The sequence below is a fragment of the Geotrypetes seraphini genome, chromosome 1 (genome assembly GCF_902459505.1).
Source record: "Geotrypetes seraphini chromosome 1, aGeoSer1.1, whole genome shotgun sequence".
Taxonomy (NCBI): domain Eukaryota; kingdom Metazoa; phylum Chordata; class Amphibia; order Gymnophiona; family Dermophiidae; genus Geotrypetes; species Geotrypetes seraphini.
The window spans coordinates 264,982,073-264,997,979 of NC_047084.1; the positions used below are offsets into that span (position 1 = coordinate 264,982,073).

The 15,907-nt window shown below is 39.4% G+C and overlaps 1 protein-coding gene across 1 annotated transcript in view; it reads right to left on the bottom strand.

Annotated features, from left to right (window-relative positions):
* Positions 1-4,256, bottom strand: part of FAM193A (family with sequence similarity 193 member A) — a 382,414-nt gene extending 378,158 nt beyond the window's left edge. Inside the window, exon 1 of the mRNA XM_033950625.1 lies at positions 4,159-4,256. The gene's annotated coding sequence lies outside the window, so the exon portion shown is untranslated. The remainder of the gene's footprint in view (positions 1-4,158) is intronic.
* Positions 4,257-15,907: the final 11,651 nt, after the last annotated feature.

Below are 15,907 nucleotides of genomic sequence, written 5' to 3' on the forward strand. Positions count from 1 at the left end.
GCGGCTTTATAAAACAGGCCCTTAGTATGGGGGGGGAGGGTAAATGTATTTTTCCAATCATAGACATTCTACTCGACTAGCTTCCCTTTTTTATTTACCATCACCCACAGGTTGCCACTATAAATGATATAATTGAATACTGTCATTTCAAGCAGCTACTGCTGATACTGATTTTTGTCAATTATTTTTTACATCCACATCTCAAAATTTTAGGAAACTGTTAAAGCCTTATTTATTTAGGACATTTTTGAAAGATTGAAAATGTATTTCATTCTGCGTTGTAGCAGTATTTTACTTTTGTTAAACTGCATAGATTTAAAGGGTAATGCTGTATACAAATGTTATGTTATATAATGATGATACAAACATTGTTCCCATAAAACTAAATCATCCTTAAACAAATGATGAATACGTGGATAAGGCAGTTGACATCCAGTTTACTAAAATTACTGACCAATGACGGTCAGTAATTCTAGTAAACTGGATTTGTTGAAGTTGTTTTCTCCGCACTTTGTTAGTATGGATTGAAATATGCGTAAATGATTTTAATTTATATACAGAGTGATAAATAGGTGTTTCTGGCAAAAATTGCCTTATTAACAGTTTTGTTCTGGTCCGAGTAGGCCTGGCAGCAGCATTGGTTACTGAGGACAGAAACTCATTTCACTTTCCTAGATGTTTTATAAATAGATTCTTTTTATAGGAGGTGAGAGGTGGAATTGCTCAAACAGAGGTACCATGGGCCTTTATTCAAGGCTAATCAGGTATTTCAGCCATTTTTAATCCCACTGCCCTTCTCATCTAGCCCAGCTACCTCAATGACTTGCCTCTATAGATTATGGTGACTTAGCACATGTATACTTTGAAACCATCCATAGAAACATAATTCATGACTGCAGAAAAGAAGCATAATGGAGTGAAGGAGTAGCCGAATAGAGTAGTGGACTGAGAGCCTGAAGAACTGGGTTCAGTTCAGCCCTATGAGGACAGGCTAAAATGACTAGGGCTCTTCAGCTTGGAGAAGAGATGGCTCAGGAGTGATAAAATAGAGGTCTATAAAATACTGAGTGGAATGGAAAGGGTAGATGTGAATCGCTTGTTCACTCTTTCCAAAAATACTAGGATTATGAGGACATGCAATGAAACTACTAAGTAGTAGATTTAAAACAATCCAGATAAAATATTTCTTCACATAATGTATAACTAAACTCAGGAATTCGTTGCCAGAGCATGTGGTGAAATCAGTTAGCTTAGCGGGGTTTAAAAAAGGCTTGGATAATTTCCTAAACGAGAAGTCCAAAGGCCTTTATCAAGATGACTTGGGGAAATCCACTGCTTATTCCTAGGATAAGCAGCATAAAATCTGTTTTACTGTTGGGATCTAGCTAGGTACTGGGGACCTGGGTTGGCCACTGTTGGAAACAAGATACTAGACTTGATGGACGTTTGGTCTGTCCCAATATGGCAATTCTTATGTTCTTATGACCCTGGGCAAGTCACCTAACCCTCCATTGCCCCAAGTGCAAAAAAAAAAATGTGGATTATGAGCCCACTAGGGACAAAGTACCTTCATATAATGTGTGCAGTGCTGCATAGGTCTACAGATAGTAAATACTAGTATCATTAATCTACTGATTTAAACCAACAACTTAGTCTATATAAATCCCTTTCTGCAGGTTACACTGTTAAGCAATGATTGGAACTCTTTCTTTCTGTTCAAGTTAGAGTGTAAGCTCTTCTGAGCAGGGACTGTCTATTAAATGTCAAAATGTACAGCGCTGCATATACCTTTCAGTGCTATATACATGAAAATACTAATAGTGGTAGTAGTTTCTTCCCAGGGGCTGCAAATTTCAAGGCAACTAGCCTTTCTTGTGTCTTTAGAGTGGCAGATCCTCAATTATGGAATTCCCTTCCTGAATCAGTTTGTTTGATTTCTACCTTTTAAAAAAAAAATTATAGAGATTGCTTATGGGTTTTACTAGATCTATATGTATGTGCTTGTTAATCTGATTCATGAATGTAACAGTTGGTTTTATTGTAACCCACAAAGAATTTGGATATGTGGGATAGAAATGTTTTAAATAAATGTCTTGATAGCATGCTGATGTCCTGCTAGCCTGTCTATAGCACTGCCACTAGGTTATTTTACTGGAAAAATGGTTATCTTTCAAAAAGCCATTTGGATCCACAGGACAATAGTTTGATTGTTATTTCACTACATGTAGCAATAATGCATCACTGAAAAATGTAAGGGATGCAGCAATCAATCTACTTATGAGTCTGACTTGCCTTATAGTTTCATTTTGTATCACTATCACCTGGAGCAGGTAGCTCTGATCTTATGTGAAATATCATGAAACAAATAAGGCCTATGTCAACTGTACAGACTGTGACAAAAAGAAGACTCCTATACTCGCTTAACAGTTCTGTTTTGCTTGTAAAGGTGTCAAGTGATTTGGCAATATTCTTAAAGCTGACAATTGTATTCTTCCTAAAATTATATTTTATGGTATAACATTTTCATTTTTTTTTTTCATGGAAACTGCAGCAAAAAAACAACAAAACCAACCAAAAACACCCCATGCCCTTAGAGAGTTAATATTGTTCTTCTAACCCTGAATAATTACAATATTAATTTGTGAAATATAATTCCAGCGTTGGCAAACTGCTGATTAAAAGATTAGTGAGAGAAAAATGCTAAATGAATACACACATTGTGAAAGTAACTAGTGGTCCTAACGCGCACTCAGAGGCACAGCAGCTGGAGATTAAATTGCTGCTGCATAATGAATACCTGTGAGGATGGGGTTTAATGAGGATTCAGCAAAAGATTGTTGTTTACAGTTTGCTAGCTTTGCCATAGGAACCAGTGGGCTTACACACAACCAGTGGGTTTGAGGTTTCATTGCAGGCCAAACTAACCCATTCGTCCTCTTCTTCAATTATTGCTATAATTATTCAAATGATTTTGGATGGGGATGTGCACGGAACATAGATCATCAGTTTCTTTTCTGCTGGTTTTAACCTGTTCCCCACAATTTTCAAACTTTTTTTCAGTTTGTTTCACAAATGAATTATAATGGAATCATTTTTTATATGCATCTAAGCATGATTGATTTGCGGCTGGTGCTGTTTTTGAAGGAGCCGGCCGATGTAGGCATCGTTTACAGCAGGGGTGTCCAACCTTTTAGCTTCCCTGGGACGCACTGGAAGAAAAAAAAAAATTCTGGGGCCGCACAAACACTAACGCTAGTTGATGAGCCAAAAAAAGATCGAGCAGGCCCCAAATTTGTAATCACCTAATATAGAAGATGTGCGTATTGTCACCGTGTATCACCTAGGCCGGGCCACACCCAAGCGGGAGTGACCGAAAGAGCCCAGGGCACACGGTGCTGACTGAGCAGATTATCAGTGCTGATTGGAGTTGGTGGATCAAATGAAAAACACCCAGTTCTGCTTCCAAAACAAAATTCTTTATTCCCTTAGGAACTTCAGTTTTCAAATCTACAATTTGCTTTCACAGTTCCAAAAGAAAAATAAATTTGTGTTCCTCAATAATAGTCCAAATTGACTCATCGTTACATCAAGGCAATAATAGTCCATGGATTCCAACTACTTTCAAAATACTCTCTCTGTGTTGGATACAGTCTCCACCGGCAATCACTTCTGGCCGCATTAGACTGGACCCACCTCTGAGCTCTCTGGATGCAGAGCTCAGGGCAGAAGGGACCTCCTCCCACAATGACCATTGGCTGTGGTCCCTCCCAACTAGGGCCCACAATCCAGTCTAAGCCAAAACTTCAAAAAGATAAAAGGTCTCCCACTATTGCCAAGGCTGGGCAGTGCTAATTGCCTCAGCCTATAATCCCTGTGGTTCTTGCTCAAAAGAATGCAAGGAACCCTCTCAAACCACTAAGGCTTTCAATAACCTCTCTTTTGGCTTGAAGGTTACAAAGACAGTCAGCCCATTAACTAGCACAACCCAAACTCAGCCTAACTTCTTTAAACCTCATTGGTTTCCATAGCCCACTGGTCAGAATCATCACTTCCTTCTTTATAGTCCATGGCTTCTTCCTGGTCTACAAAGTCTTCACTGTCTGAAGCTTCTCTCATGCACTCCTCTAACATTTCAGCTTCTAAACAATTAGATCTGACCTGGATATTAGGCTGAGGTATAATGCTCCGAGCTCTTGGAACGGGTCTCCTGTCTCCAGGCCTTCCCCTCCAGTACAGTATGGGTTGGTTCAGTGGCAGCCTCCCCTCTGAGCACTGCTGCTGGTCCCTATAAGCCTCAGGATAATGAGCAACAGGTGTAGCTTGTTCCTGCCTAACTGGAGGACTGGAATGTTCCTGGTGTTTCCTGGAATTGTGTTCCCCATGAAGGTCAGGTGATGTGTGGTGCATCCTCCCCCTAGGAACACTATCCCGAGTACCTTTAGTTCCCTTCACCCATTGTTCTCCCTTCTTAAATTCCAGTGAAAACAAATAGGTACTTCTTTGCTCTTCACTGAACCTTTCCTGCCTGGCTGTAGTTCTGGGCTGAGGTGTTGGTGTGGGTAGTGTTTTATCTCTTTGGGCGAATATTTTCCCTTGCTTAGCCCTAGGCATAGGCGTCCTTTCACTACCCTGCTCAATTGCAGGGCCTACCCTGTGACAGTATCTAATAATAAACTGGGATGTTACTTTTTATGGGAGGGAAGGAGAAACTTGACACAAATGTGAACTGACATAATGGTTTGGTAATCAGGATCATTGGTCTAATTGTAATTGTTGTATATTTTACAACAATCAAGGGGTTCTTATACCAAGGCGTGCTAGCTAAATGCTAATGCGTCCATAGTAAAAGGACCCCAAGTGCTGAATCCTGATCTGTCTAGTATGCACAACCCTGACAATTAGAGCATCGTGGGGTATGGGGAGGGGAGGGTAAGGGTGCCTCCAGCTCCAACGACATTAGTCTCATCAATTCTAAATTAGATAAAATTAGCCAATGGCTTCACGAAAATATGCTGTCACTTAGTTTATCAAAAACCAAATGTCTTCTATTTCCATGGAAAGATAACTTACAGCTCACATCTCCCATCAGTATAAATGATACTCCAATTATCTCTGTGAATGCTATTAAAATTCTGGGAGTAATAATAGATAGCAAACTGACCTACCGTACACAAATCAGCGCAGTAGTAAAGAATTGTTTAGATCTTTTGCGAACATTCTGGACCTCCAATCCCTCAACATTCTAATTCACTCTCTCATTATATCCAAACTTGACTACTGTAATGCATTATATAAGGGTATGTGCCAAAAAGATTTTCGCCGCCTACAATTGATACAAAATACTGCCATAAAAATTATTACAAACAAGAAGAAATTTGACCATGTCACTCCCCTGTTGAAAAGTGTGCACTGGCTACCAATCCCACACCGAATTATATACAAAATAGCTATTCTCTTCTTCAAGTCCCAAAATACTAAAGAACCAACCGGTCTTTATCCACAAGCTTCTTATTCCACATGAACCTTCAAGAGTCCTAAGATCTTCCTCTCAACATCTTCTTTATACACTATCCTTGAAAATCATTAGCATGCGTCGGGCCACTTTGTTTGCAATTAAGGCCCCTTCAGTATGGAATTCCTTGCCACTTCTTATTAGGGCGGAAAAAAATCTAGATAAATTTAAGGGAAATCTAAAGTGCTACCTCTTCCAAGATGCATATGACTGCTGAATAGACTTGGAAACAGCCAGGGTTGTTTAATAATCCTTATTCCCTAGCTTCCCTATTGTTGTTTACCCTTCATGTTTTCTTTACTTTTAAATTGTAGTTCTCCCCACTTTCCTATTGTTTTGTTTGTCAAGTATTGTTTAGTCGATACTTATTTGTTCATTGTTTCCCCCTTTTTAATACATATTGTAAAATGCTTAGAAGTCTTGATTTGTGTTTTATTAAAATTTTAATAAACTTGAAACAATTTTGTTTAGAAAGAAAAAAAATCAGACATATTCTTTTTTGTTGTACTGTTTATTGGTTTTCAATAAAAGATAGTAAGCTAAAATAAAAAGTAGTGGTTATGGGGTTTGTTTGTTTTTTAATCATCAGTAAATATATATCAGGGAAAGCATTTATCACAAGGAACCAAAAAATCAGTCTGATTAAAAAGATGACCTGACAAAAAAGATAATCACCTTATATTCTAGTTAGCACGATATATTCCTGTTGATCTGTACAAATATACATGCCTGTGACCTGTGAGTTTCAAAAACTGAATAAAATCTAACACTGAATAATATATTCAGTAAAAGAACATATAAACATATAAGATGCCATACTAAGGTCCATCGAGCCCAACATCCACCATCTAATTCTGTAAACTTGCTTGCTCAAATTTTCGACTAGCTTGCAAATTTGTATATATAAGTATAAAGTTAGTTGCATGCATAACTTAATTCAATAATTGGATGTTAGACAATTATTGTCTATAATTGGGCTTAATTGGTACTAATTGAAACCAATTAACAATTATGTGTGTAACTGCCATAGTCATTATACTAGAAGTTGTGCACTTAAATTCAAGCATGTACAACTTCAAAAGGTGTGTGGGGGGGAGAGCATCCTGGAAGGGACATGGGTAGGTCATGAGCAGGTCTATAGAATACTATCGTTTCTCATATGCATCTAACTATTGTCTCTGGCAATGGCCAATCTAGGTCACAAGTCTCTGGCAGAATCCCAAAGAATAAATCCATTTATTGTTGCTTATATCTAGAGATAAGTAATGTTTTTCCAGAACTACATGGCTAATAATGGCTCACAAATATATCCTCTATTAATTTGTCTACTGCCCTTCTTAAATTCAGCTGCTGTGACTATATCTTCTTGCAACAAACTACCGGTATACACCTTAATTGAGTGATGAGTGGAAAAAAATGCTTTCCAAAACTGGTACAAGGGTGGTGGGTGCTGTAGGCAAATCTTTAACCTTACATCTCCACCCAACTATCTTTCAGGCCCCTAGACTGCAGCACCCCCAAGACTTTGATAATTAAATTCAACAATCATGATCATTCCCCAAAATTCCTATACAAATGCAGGTTTAAATATGTGCTGATTGTTTTTTGAGTTTGTGTGGCTCTCTGGACATAATAATTTGCTTTAATTGCAGCTGCTCTTTGCTGTCCCCCAAGAAACTGCCATCCTAGGCAATTGCCTAGGTTGGGCAGACCCCAATTCTTGCTGTGTTTATATGTACTACCCATTAGCAATGTTGTCTAATCTTAGCACTGTTTGAAAGGGTAAACCTTTCCTTTTTTTTCTTTCACTGCACTATTTATTTTATAGACCTCCATCTCTCTTCTTAACCTTCTCTTCTCCAAGTTAAAAAGCTCTAACTTGTTTAGCCTTTTTTCATAGGGAGTTGTCATTCTATTTTTTTTTTTAATTTTGATGCCATTTTCTGTGCAGTTTCTAGTTCCACCGTATCTTTTATGAGAAGTGGCAACCAGAATTCTGCACAGTATTCCAGGCATTGTTGCACCATGGCAGTGTTTAGGCACAAGCATTCACACCAGCTCAATGGGTGGCATAAGTGCAGCTTCGGGGGAGCATTGCTGGCTCAGCTGACCAGGGATAACTTCCCCTGCCACGATCAGCTAATGGCTGCTGCGGCCTAACTTTAGGATCCCACGGTAGCAGGGTTTTCCAGACCTACATTTCAGCCAACTATCTTGCCATGAATCGCACCTAGGTAGCCACTTCAGTCTACCTAATGCCACTTCTGGTTTTGGCCATGCCTACTTTGGCGTTCCATGGCCTAAAGCGGCTACCTAACTGCGATGCCAGCCACCTTTTATTTAGGCATCAGTAGGCACTTCAACACTGCCACAGGCACTGGTTATAGAATTTCCCTATTAGTCACACACAAAAAAAAATTCCGTTTTTTCCTTTTGTTTTGGGAAAAAAATGACACATAATGACATGGAAAATGTTGACATTTCTCATGTTGTTTCAAATGAATATATAGTCACACTGTTATTTAATTGCCTTCCATGTATTTCTGAAAATTTACAGAAAGGGAGTCAACCTTTGATATTGGCCTCATGATTTTTTGTTTTCTCAGAATATTTTTACAATTTAAAAAATTTTTGTGCTAATAGTTATGCTTTTTAAAATTGTTTTTCTTTTATGTCATTTTACTTGGACAAATCCTAATCAAAAAGTACTATTGCTCATCTCTTTGTCCCCATGTGTGATGGTTAACTGAAGAACTGCAAGTACAAAGCAAGTAAACATCTAGCCAAAGGAGATTCCCACCATCACACCAGCAGGAGATATTAGTTACTGTGTTCAGCTTCAGGTGCTGGTGGAATTTCCTATTACTCCACTGGCAAAAACAGCTCAAAAGTTGTTTGAAAACATGGCAGTGCAAATGGAAGAATTGGTGGTGGCCAGGTGAGGACAGGGAGTAAAGGCCCAGTCACCTGAAGATGCAAAAGTTCAGTAGCAACAGTGACCAAAGTCCTTCCTCCTCTACTTCCACTGGCAGGAACCTGAGGAGCCATCACGAGATCCCCTTCCTGCAATGCTGACCCGGCCAGGCAATATAGTAGCAGTCTGGAGAGCAAGTGGAAGAGAGGGAGGGAAATGGAAAAGGAGAGAGGGGCATGAAGGGAGAAAAGAAAGGGGAGCATGCGAGTAGATGGGAGAATTGTAGAGGACTGGGAGGGGAGAATCAAAGGGGAATGGGAAGAAGAAAGTACAGGGTAAGGAAAAAGTGCCACCCCCAACCTTTACACCCCTCACACATATACCCATACAAAGACTCTCCACATACCCCTTCCCCCCTCTACTCCATCCATACCTCCCACACACACTCACAGGAAATATTTGTTTCCCATGTATGGTAAAATGTCTGCTATTGCGGAAGAATGGTGTGAGGAAGTGGTTGTTAAGAAACAGTGTATGAGCGTGTTTATAGTTTATTATCCACCTTGGATGATTATGAGGTATTTTTCTGGTCGTTGGAATTTTTATTTAAGGATTGATTTTAGTCATTTTTTTGTGCTGGGGAATTTTAATATTGTGAGCGGAGAATGATCAGCTGCTTTTTCAATCTCTTGCTTCAGTAGATCTAAAGCAGATTATTGAACTGGCAACTCACGATGCAGGACATGTTTTAGGTTTATCTTTGTACCAGTATTGAATAAAAATGTAATGGTATATGGTATGTGGGCCTGTAGTAGAGCAAGTGATTTGGTCTGATCATAGGTTTAATTCCATTAGAAATTGGCATCCAGTATGGAAATAATGTAACAGCTGGTGTGAGATCGAAGATGAAGGTGAGGCTGCATTTTAAGACCAAGGAGTTGTGGGATGTGTGGAAAGGGCAGTTAGCTTGTGATGATCATAGCACCTTAGAAGAGGATGTTTGCAAGATGGTGTTCTTCTTTGCAGGCTGCTTTAGATGTTGTGGTCCCAGAATGGGAGATAGTGAGTTGAGAAGGGTTTGAGAATAATTTTTGGCGGAGAGTACTTGTCCTTCAGGTACGACGGGAACTGCGCCAATCATAGAGGACATGGAGAAAGATGAAGGACATTGAAGATTATGAGGATTTTGAATTGCAATTGCGGGAATATCTGAGATTATGAGTAGATGAGCAATGTAAATATTATCAGATAAGAATTAATACTGCTTTGAATTGTCCACGAGAGTTGTTTTTGACTGTGAAAAAATTCACAGGAATTCAGGTACTGGATTAAGGCCCAATTACCAAATGCAGACATTTAAGAAGTTTTTGAGATTAAAAATGCAAACTCTGGGTGCTTTGATTGATGAGGTTGTAATTAGGAATATAGATGAGGATGGAGAGGAGGAAAATGAGAGATGGATTGAGTTTATGGCTGTGTGAGCGGTGGAGGTAATTAGGATTGTGCAGTCTATGACAGCCACTAGAGCACATGTTGATGCTTGTTCTTCTAGTATATTTTTCAGTTAGCTGAAAACATTGCACCAGTGCTGACTGTAATGATAAACGAGTCTCTACAGGAAGGTGTTTTTCCTGCTGAATGTAAGATAGAAACAGTAAGGCCAGTTTTGAAGAAAAATGGGTTAGATAGTATACAAATGTATAATTTTAGGCCAATTTCTGTTTTGCAATTTTTGGCAAAGGTATTAGAAAAGGCTGTTTTGCCACAATTGGAGGAGTTTGTAGACAGGGTGGTAGATGCATAGAACAGGCTCCCGGTAGAGGTAGTGAAGACAAAAACTGTGTTGGAATTCAAGAACACGTGGGATCTATTAGGAAGAGGAGGAGACAGTAGATGCTGTGGATGGGCAGACTGGATGGGCCATTTGACCTTTATCTGCCATCATATTTCTGTTTCAATGGATAGAAATCAGTTTGGCTTTAGGGAATCCCATAGTGTAGAGACACTCTTGATATCTACTGTGGATATGCTTCATATGGATGTAGACCATGGAAAGTATTTTGGTTTTGTTTCATTGGATATTTTATCTGCATTTGACTCGTTAGACTTGGACCTTTTAATGAATAGATTTAAAAGGTTAGGTGTAGCGGGAACAGTGCTCAAATGATTTAGATCATATCTGTTTGAGTGCTCAGTTTGTGTGTGTAGTAGAGAGTTCACAAAACTTGTCAGTTACTAGGAGATTGTCGCAGGGGGTTGGCATTGTCAACAATGTTGATTAATATTTACCTGGCCCCATTGGGAAAATCGTTAGAGGATTTGGGAGTACATGTTCGCCTGTATGCTGATGATATGCAATTATTTTTTCAAATAAAAGCTTGGGGTGCAGAATTGGTTACACAGCTGAATTGTTATATGAGCCAGATGAAAAGATGGATGCGTATGAATGGGCTTGTGTTGAATGTGACAAAGACAGCATTTATGATTGTGGGGAATATGTTGAAACATCTGTGGCTAGACAGTTTATGTGTGGATGATTACTGTGAAGAAAATATTACTCTATTTGACAATGGATTCATAAGTGGCGAGAGTGGTGAAGCTGGCATATTTTGCATTACGAATGTTATATTAATTAAAATCTGTGTTATTTGTATGGGGTTTTTGAGAGATATTACAGGGTACAGTGCTGCCAAAACTGGATTACTGCAATGCCTTATATTTGGGTATTGCTAGTACTTGAATATGGGCATTGCAGATGGTCAAGAATTCTGCTGCACGGTTGTTGATGGGGTGGTCTTGCTTTGATCATATCTCTCCAGCCTTAAAAAGGCCTCATTGGTTGCCAGTGCAATTACCAGTAAAGTGTACGATAATGTTTTTGCTTTATTGGATATATTGAAAGTTAGCCTGGTACTATAATTCATTTTTACATTTGTATCGGTCTGAAAATGGAATGTTGCTGGATGAGGGAAGGCGATATGTGGTGCATTATGTTAGTACAGCTCAGTCTGCCTTCTCAGTGGCTGACCCAAAAACGTGGACTACTATGCCAGGCCAGATACGATTATGTAGTAAAGGCCTGATGTTTAAGAAATTACTTAAAACATATTTGTTTGTGCAAGCATTCTGTAAAGGGGTAGCATATGGTCCAGAGAAAGTTTGTCCTTTGTTATACACAAAGGAAAGAGTTGCTAGCTGCTCTTATTATAGCTGTATAGTTATTGAGGAATGTATATGTATTGTTTGTTTATTTGAATGTGAATGTTTTTTTTTGTAAACCGCCTAGATATTAGACGGGTAATAAGTGCTTGAAATAAGTAAATAAAATAAAAAACACAGAAGCATCTGTATTCCTGTTGAGTACTGTTCTAAAACTTCCTTCATGTCTCTTTTTTAATTCTTTAAAGCTCAGGTCTAGTACATAGCAGCACCAAAGGAGCTTGCTGTTCCTTCGGGATCCTTTCAGTACAAGTACATACAGAACAATTCACAATATAATTTTTTTTTACATGATATAGCAAATGTATTTATTTATGTTATTTATATACCCACTTATAGCCTAAGTGGTTTATATTCAGGTATTCAAACACTTTCCCTATATCTGTTCCAGTGGACTCACTAATGTACTTGGGGCAGCGGAGGATTAAGTGACTTGCCCAGGGTCACAAGGAGCAGTGTAGGGTTTAAACTCACAACCATAGGCTTGACCTGACTCTCTTCTTTAACATATTTTTTTCAAACCTTAATTAATCTAAAACTTTCCCTTTTCCCCTGCCCCTTTCCTTATCACTCAGTTCAGCTTCAGGGTTATGTGTGTTCCAAAGGTCTCTTATACCCAATTTATAAATGATTGAGGCTAAATCCTTGTATGCAATTCTTTCCACTTCCCATAAGATTTCCAGATTTTTAATAAGTGCATAAACATAATCATACTTGGACAGACTGGAGGTCTATCAAGCCCAGTATCTTCTTTCCAACAGTGGCCAATCTAGGTCCAAATACCTGGCAAGATTCCATAACAGTATAACAGATTTTATGCTGCTTATCCCTGGAATAAGCAGTGGATTTTCTGAAGTCCACCTTAGTATTAATTTATGGACTTTTATTTTAGGAACTTGTCTTCATTTTCTGCCCTACATCCATCTCTCACACCAATCTTTCACATTCAGGGTTCTTCTTTTTCTTCTCAAATCTATCTAGTTTCTCCATCTCCTCCACTCCCTGTCACCCATATCCAGCATCTGCTCCCACTCTCTTCCCTCCATACATGTGCAGAATTTCTCATTTCTGCTCTTCCACCTCACTTCCATCTATGTTCAGCTTTTCCCCTCTCTCTTCTTTTTCTCTTCCCTCTATGTACAATTTTTCCCCTCCCCCCTCCTCCAACCATGTGCAGCCTTTCTCCATCTCATCCTGTTCCCTCCCCGCCATTCATGTAAAGCATTTCCCCTCTTTTCTCCTCTCTTCCCTCCATCTTTGTGCAGTATTTCCTCTCTTTCTTCCCTTCTCCTCAATTCCATTTATGTACAGTTTCTTCATCTCTCTTCCTGTCCTTTCCTTATCCCTCCATCTTATGTCCAGCATCCCCTCTCTTCAGGTATCGCAGTCCCACTGCCTCTTTCCTTGTTTATCATTCCCTCTCCTCCCTGTACAGCATCTTTTTCTCAATCTTCCAGCCTGCCCATCCAGCTTGTCCCTCTGTTCCCTTCCACCTTGATCCATTTCCCTTCTTTTCACTGCTACCTCCACAGAAGTAAAAGTAAAAGAACAGTGTGGTTCCTTTGCCCTTGTTCAGCGTCTGCCAGCATCTACACACTCAAGGATCTCCCGTATGAAGTAAGGCTGAATAAATTGCAGCTGTACTCACTTGAGGAACGAAGAGAGAGAGGGGACATGACTGAGACATTTAAATACATCACGGGCCGTATCGAGGTGGAAGAGGATATCTTCCGTCTTATAGGACTTTCGTCCACAGAGGGCATCCGCTGAAAATTAGGGGAGGAAGATTTCATGGTGACTTCAGAAAGTATTTCTTCACCGAGAGGGTGGTCGATCATTGAAACGAACTCCCACTGCAGGTGATTGAGGCCAACAGCGTGGAAGATTTTAAAAATAAATGGGATATTCACGTGGGATCTCTAATGATGTAAAGGCAGGGAGTGGTGAACAAATTCAAGGCGAAGGGTCACTAGAGTGGGCAGACTTGATGGGCTTTGGCCCTTTCTGCCGTCATTTTTTTACGTTTCTATGTTTCTAGATGGGACTAGGATCTGAAATTGAGTGTGTTTCAGGCTGTAAAAGGCAACAGTGAGCTGTTCCCTAATCCTCTGGACCAGTGCTGGTTTGAGTCAACAAAGAGTACAGAATTTGACCTTTAAGGCCCCCACCTTCTTGTGGACACAGAACTCCCTGTAAGAACCAGAGAAAGACATGTGAATATTTGCATCCTGAGCATTTTATTTTGGATTTGTTCCACTTCTACAGGAACACTTTCTATTTTTTATCTTTTAGGTTTTATTGGTATTTGATTATGTGAATATTAATTTAGAACATGTTTAAAATTTCTTATTTTATATATACTGTATATATCTGGTTAGACATTGGACTTTTTAGGGGTAGTTGTCAAGATACGTTACAGTAATAATGCTTGATATTTGTTCCTTAATACATGTTAAAGGGCATTAACACACATTATATTACCATAATGAACATTATTTTAAGTTATACAGCTTGTATAGTAATGAAATACAATGCATGCAAAGTAGCTTATTACTATGTCAGCACATTTAATGCGTACACGCAATAAATCTTTCTTTTTTCATGCACCACTGCTTTGGAATGCGCTCCCTGTATATTTGCAGAAGGAACATTCCATAACTCATTTTCGTAAAAAACTTAAAATATTTATCTTATTCAGCGTTTTCTAGTTTATTGCATTTATGATTGTATGTTTAATGTATTTATTTTAAGTAATCTAAGTAATCATTGTGGGGAAGGGGAGTCTTTCCTATTACAAATTTTGTAGTTCCTTTCTAAAAAAAAATTTATATCGTTATAGTAAACCACTTGGATTGCTTTTGTATATTAACGGTATATCATGTGAAATAAATCTGTAAGCAAATTCATAACTTCATCTTGTGACAAACACCATAAGCTGCATTATTCCTGGAAAAATATACCCAGCAACATTGTGTACCCAGGTGCAGGCTCTAAGAGGGTGCACAACCAGCACACCAGGTCCGGGATATCTCACTCTACTCTGATGCTGCTTTCCCGAACCAACAGCAGTGGCAGTAAACTTTAAATTCAGCCATTGCAGGATGTTCCTGCACCTCCCCACGGCTGCCAGTCCATCCCCTCTAATGTCACTTCCTTGTTCCAGAGCACAGCCATAGGGAGGTGTAGAGGCTGCATTTAAGTTTACAGCCACTGCTGCTGTTTTGAGAAGCTTTCTGTGGGGAGGTGAGAGGGCAGTATACTGGATGGCATTGGGGTGGAGGGAGAGAGAAGGGAGCAAGATACTGATATGAAAGGGTGGTGGAGGGGAAGAGAGAGAGATACAGAAGGGGGAAGGATACTGGATGGATTTGGGTTGGAGGAAGAGAGAGGGGGCAGATGCTGATGAAAGTGGTGTAAAGGAAGAAAAAAGGGGCAGACATTACATTAGTGGGGAGGGAAGAGGAGGGAGTAGATGCTGAATGGAATTGGGGATGGGAGAGATAAAGGGGAGCAAATGCTGGATGGAAGTAGGGAGGAGAGAGAGAAAGAGGAGCAGATGCAGGAAGAAAGTGGGGAGAAGAGAAAGAAGGGAACAGTGGACGGAAGTAGAGAGAGGGGGAAGATCCTGGATGAAAGTGGAGAGAAGATGCTGGATAGAAGGGGAAGAGAATGAGAGCACATGATGGAAGAAGGGGATAAATTAAAAAAAAAAGGTACATGCTGGATGGAGAAGAGGATAGAATTAATGAAATACTGGAGGGGTAAGAAAAAGAGGTGGAAAGCTGTAGGTAGATACAGTGAAAAGAGGAAAATTGAGGACTGGATAATAAAAAAGAATTTAATCTAGACATATGCTGAAAATAAATTAAGGAGGAAGGCAAGAAAAGAAAAGGAAGGGAGAGGAGAGAGTAAAATGAAAAATTATGGATGGGGCAGGAGAAGGAAGAGGAGGAGAGGACAGAGATGCCAGACCATTGGGAGGGAAGAGAAGGGAAGAAGATGGATGCCAGACCAATGGGGGTAGAGGGAGAGATAGACAGGGGAGACAGACAGTTGCTGGAAGGGGCATAGAAGAGAAGATGACATATAGAAGGGGCAGAGAGAGGGCAGACAGTGGATGGAAAGGAGTAACAAGAAGATAAGGAAAGCAGAAACTAGAGACAACAAAGCTAGAAAAAAATTTCTATTTATTTATTTTTGCTTTAGAATAAAATAGTATTGTAGCTGTGTTGATAAATGTTTATAACTAAAACATGGAAATA